This window comes from Mus pahari, chromosome 1, assembly GCF_900095145.1.
Source record: "Mus pahari chromosome 1, PAHARI_EIJ_v1.1, whole genome shotgun sequence".
Lineage (NCBI taxonomy): Eukaryota > Metazoa > Chordata > Mammalia > Rodentia > Muridae > Mus > Mus pahari.
In genome coordinates this window covers 156,224,923-156,230,629 of record NC_034590.1, presented here as the reverse complement: position 1 = coordinate 156,230,629, position 5,707 = coordinate 156,224,923, and positions in this window count along the sequence as shown.

The following is a 5,707-nucleotide window of genomic DNA, read 5'->3' as shown; positions in this document are numbered from 1 at the left end:
AGTGCTGGGATTAAAGGCATGCATCACCATGCTCAGCTTCAATTAGATATTCTAAACACAGTGGTGTAAGAAGAATCCCCAGCTACCTTGCTGATAGATTTGGTAGTGTGTCAGGAACCATGTGGGACTAGAGATCCACCTCAGTTGGTACAGTGCTTGTCTAGCATGCAAGAAGTCCCAGGACAGTCTACTGCTTAAACTGGGTGCTGGAGGTACAGGCAAAATGATCAGAAGTTCAAAATCATCCTCCCATAAGGAGAGTGATGTTTGGCTGAAGCTAGAATGGTTCCTCAACTTAAAAACACTACAGGAATTATTATTACCACATCCTATGATTGATGAGGATAACAGATGAATAAGTATTGATGGTGGGTAAAAAGTCTGAGGTTTCCTTTTTTGTGTCTGTTTTTCTTTTAACAGGGCAGAAATATGTCTGCTTCAGTACTGTTCCACCCTCTATGCCCCTTTTCTGTGAATGTTCACACTATTCCTCCTAACTAAACTGAATATAAACCCAATGTTTTCTGGACTCAGGGTTGCTTGCCAGCATTCACGAACTTGAAAATAAAAGACTCTTTTGCGAGTTGCAGTGGACTTTGCAATTCTTGGGTTCATCTGGGTTTCCCATGAACCCAGGGAACAACAAAAACACATTAATCCTGAGTCAGTTCTGTGGCATTGCCTGGAGCATACTGACTCCCAGACTGCCTCAGTAGGGCAACAGTCCTGAAATAGGAAAGGTTCCCATGTTTTGCTGTGTTCAGAGCTGAGAACCCCTCTCTTAAAATTTAATTTATTTTTAGCCAGGCATGGTGGCGCATGCCTTAATTCCAGCACTGGGGAGGCAGAAGCAGGAGGATCTCTGAGTTCGAGGCCAGCCTGGTCTACAGAGTGAGTTCCAGGACAGCCAGGGCTATACAGAGAAACCCTGTCTCAAAAAAAACAACAAAGATATTTATTTTTATTTTATGTGTATAAGTATTTTGTCTGCACATATGTCTGTGTATTGTGTGTATCCTGGTTGCTCTGGGAGGCCAGACTAAGGTATCAGATAACCTGGAACTGGAGTAACAGTTATGGGCAACCATATGGGTGATGGGAATGAAGCCCAGGTCCTCTGGAAGAGCAGCATGTACTCTCTTGTCTCTTGGACTGCCTTTCTAGCTCCTGAAACCCCTTCATAAGAGCAAGCCCAAGGGAGGGCAACTCCCAGTGGTGAGGAATCTAAACATCCTCTTATGATGGGAGTGATTATAAAATTTATAACCTTAGATCAGGACACTTTTGAGAGGGAAAACCATGTTATTAATAATTAGAATGTACAGACATTCTACTTTGATATCTCACTGGGGAAACTGGGACTTTTAGACTGGAGAAAAAATACTTCAAACAAGAAAACCAAATAAATAATAACCCAAGGAGGGGTCAAGAGATGGCTCAGTAGTTAAGAGCATTTATTACTCTAGCTGAGGACCTGAGTGTGGTTCTCAGCACCAACCTGGTGACTCCCAACTGCCTGTATGTAACTCCAGTTTCAGAGGTTCAACACTCTCTTCGAGCCTCAAAAGGTACTGCATACCACTCTTGTACTTACATGAAGGCAAAACACTCATAAAATAAAAAAATAAGTAAACAAATCTTTAAAAAAATAACCCCAAGAATTTTGTCATGTGCAATGAAGAACACATGTTTGTGGTGTATTATTAATTAAGTGTTCTTTAAAGGGTTGACTGCCAAAGGCCATCAGGAATAAGGCAGAAGCAAGGGTGGAAAGGATGTTAAGAGTTAGAGGATTGGAGTTGAGAATTGTGTCTTCTGGAGGTAACTCTTACCTCCTGAACTTCAGCAGATGTGATTATCAGCAGATGTGATTATCAGCAGATGTGATTGATTATCAGCAGATGTGATTATCAGCAGATGACCCACAAAAGATGGAGCCTGTTAAGATTTCAACATGGAACAGGGAGGGTATGCAGAGTACAATATCTTCTATTAGCTCCCTAACAGCAACCTTTCTTAGATTGTCTAGATAAATCTTTTGATATGTTCTTCCTTGTTTTCATAGATTATGCTTATATGAACATTTTTATACTTTATTTTTAGATACATGTTCACCAATTATGGAAGGTCAGGATGAGAGTCTCTTATATCACCATCTATGTTCGTTTTATGTTTGTAGTCTTCTAGAACCTCAGTGTTTCATCTTTATATAAATTAAATCTATTTCAACAGTTGTTCAACGCCATGTTATCGCATTTAATTTCTTCTTTCCCTTCTTTAGTTTTTTTCATTCCTTCCTACTTTTCCCTTTTTCTTTTCGGTCTTACTCTATAACACAGGGTCTCCTCTAACTTGCAATCCTCCTACCTCAGCCTCCCAAATGCTAGGATTATAGATGTGTGCCACCATGTCTGTCTTGTCACATTTAGCTGCCCGTGCTTGATTCCCTGAGAACTGATAATTACTTTATGTTTTTGCTGTTATTAAAATTTCCACCTACTAATTTCTAATTCATCTCTAACAGAAATGGGATTTCTTTTGCTTTTGTTGAATACATATTGTATTTGATCTGTATGTATCTCTGGTACTATAATTTTATTATTAAGGTGAGATGGGCTTGCTTTGTTTTGCTGTATTGTCCAGATTGGTGTAGAACTTGCTACATACTCCAAGCTGGCCTTTAACTGTCAATCCTTCCAGGTGTGTATTTTTGGGACCTAAATATTTCCATGAAGGGCTGTCAATTGCACAAATGGCCATTTTGAGTGTGTTAGAAAAAAGTACTTGCCAGGAACAGATGAATTTTAAAGAGGTGCTTCCTAAGATGACACATTTTAAAAATTAAGGATAAAAATAATAAGAAATCCCTTTCTCTACAATTTGATGCAATCTTGGATCAGGATCTTGGCACAGCAAGTAGATTGAAAAAAAGGGATTTGGGTTCTCTTTTATGGACCAGACATTTTAGGGTATAATAAATGTATCTGGTAGCTTGTTCTTGTTCCTATTTGGTGCAATCATGTTGCACAGTTGTTGCTGTGAAATTTTCTTTTTTTTACATAGTTTTCAGGATTTTGCTCATCTCTCTCCTATTTAGATCATTTGTTTACTGGATCTCAAGTAGTTTTCTTTCTTGGATAATACAGACTTATTTTTTTTTCTTTTGCAACAAAGTTTCTTTATGTAATCTAAGCCAAGGTGAACTTTCTATCTGCCTGCTGTAGCCTTCTGGGTTCTGAGATTACAGGTGTTCACTACTATGCCTGAAAACCCATTCATTGTCAGTGATGGACTGTCTCTAGTAATTTTTCAAGATAACATTCATGAGAGCTAACTTTGGGGATACTTTCGGTATATGTTAGTGACATTGTGTTAGTTTTACTGTTCATTGATATTTTGGCTGGATATAAAATTTTAAATTTGAACTGTCTCCCAAGAAGCTTTCACTTGATATTTACCAAAGGCCAAGGAAACATCCTAGGATCTTTGAAGGCATTATTTCATTATTATACCTTTTGTTGTTGCTACTGAGAAGCCTTAAGCCTTTCTTATTCCAAATGTCATATAGAAGTCTCCCCATCCCCCATTTCTGAGACAAGGTTTCTCTGTATAGCTCTGGTTGTTCTGGAACTCCATCTGTAGACTAGGCTGGCCTCAAACTCAAAGAACCACCTGCCACTGCCTCCAGAGTTCTGGGATTAAAGGGATGTATCACCACACCCAGCTTATTATTTTTTTCCCTCTTATTCTGTAAGCTTCTATTTCTTCTTTGATGTTCTGTAATTTCATTCTAAAGTACTTTTAGTGCGAGAATTTGTAAATCTGTTGTACTTGCTTTCATTTGCCCTTTCTGTTTTCTTTTAAAGATTTATTTATCTATTTTACGTATATGAACATGATGTCCTTGACACACCAATTACAGATGGTTGTAAACCACCATGTGATTGCTGGGAATTGAACTCATGACTTTTGGAAAAGTAGCCAGGGCTCTTAACTGCTGAATCATCTCTCCTGCCCTGACCATTTCAATTTAAAAATACATTCACTTCTAAGAATCTTTGGAATTATTTTATCTTCTCACTTCTATTTCTTTTTGTTCTTTTTCTGACACTCTTCTTGTTAAATGTTCAAATACTCTAGTTTAATTTGTGTGTGTGTGTACATATATTAATAAGGGGAGCATTTACGTGTGTATGTATGGAGACAGAGGACAACTTCATGCTTTGTTCCTTAGGCAATGTCCTTTTTCTTTGTTGTTGTTTTAGACAAGGACTTCCTGGTCTGGAACTTATAAGTAGGTTAGGCTGCACAACTTGTAAGCTTCTGTTTTTCCAGTAATGGGATTATAAGTGTGCCCCACAATACTTAAACTCTTTTTACATGAGTTCAACTGAGATCAAACCCATGTTATTGTGAGGCAAAGGCTGTTTAACTGATTGCCTCCCCATCTACAGTTAAATTCTTTTCTTTTTCCCACTTTCATCTCTCACTTGTTCTCCTTTTTAGAAATGATTTCTTGAATTCTACTTTGAAAAATTCCTACTATTTAAGTTTTGATGTAGAACACATATACAATGTACATATATTGATTTCATGGAATTTAAATGTTACCATTAGTTTCTGAATATATCTTCTGAATAAATAAGTATTATTTATTTATTTAATGCACATGAGCATTTTGTTCCCATGTGTGTCTGCATACTGTGTGCGTGTCTGGTGCCCTTGGAGGTGGAAATAGGATTTCTCCAGGACTGGAATTACAGATGGTTGTGAGCCACCATGTGGTTGCTGGGAATTGAGCCCAAGTCCATTGGAAGAGCAATTAGTTTTCCTAACCACTGAGCAATCTCTCCAGACCCTCTCTGAATAAATATTAAATCTATCAAAAATCAAAACTATGCCCTGTATTTGTTTCATGGTTGTAAGTTTCTTTTACCTGATGATACATAATTTTTTAAAATCTTCTTCCTTTCCTGAATTGTCTTTATCCTTTCAAACTTTTTTCTTTTTGCAGTATTTAATTTTGGACTTAATCATTTATGCTAGAAATTTCTTTTAAATCATTGGTTATCTATCTTAGTTAGGGTTTTTCTGCTGTGAACAGACACCATGACCAATGCAAGTCTTATAAAGGACAACATTTAATTGGGGCTGTCTTACAGATTCAGAGGTTCACTCCATTATCATCAAGGTGGAAACATGGCAGTATCCAGGCAGGCATGGTGCAGGCAGAGCTAAGAGTTCTACATTTTCATATGAAGGTAGCTAGTGGAAGACTGACTCTTGTAGTCAGTTAGGAGAAGGGTATGAAAGCCCACACCCACAATGACACACCTACTCCAACAAGGCCACACCTCCTAATAGTGTCACTTCTTGGCCCAAGCATATACAAACCATCACAGTGTCCTTTTCTGACTATCAACATACAGAAGTAAGGCACACAAAGATTGCTTTGAGATTGTTGTTTGTCTATGAGACTTACTGTTGCTATATATAATTGGTGAGAGATCAGATGAAGACCCAAATGTGTAGGAGCCATCATATTCGGTATCTAGGGATCTTTTCTCTTGCACTGCCTCTTCAGTGTCTCTAGCTCTCTGAGGGCTGATCAACTGATGCAGCTCTCAACTTTCTGAAAGTCAATGTTGTAAAGTTGTCTACTCCCAATTTCTCTTTCCTTCCTTCCTTCCTTCCTTCCTTCCTTCCT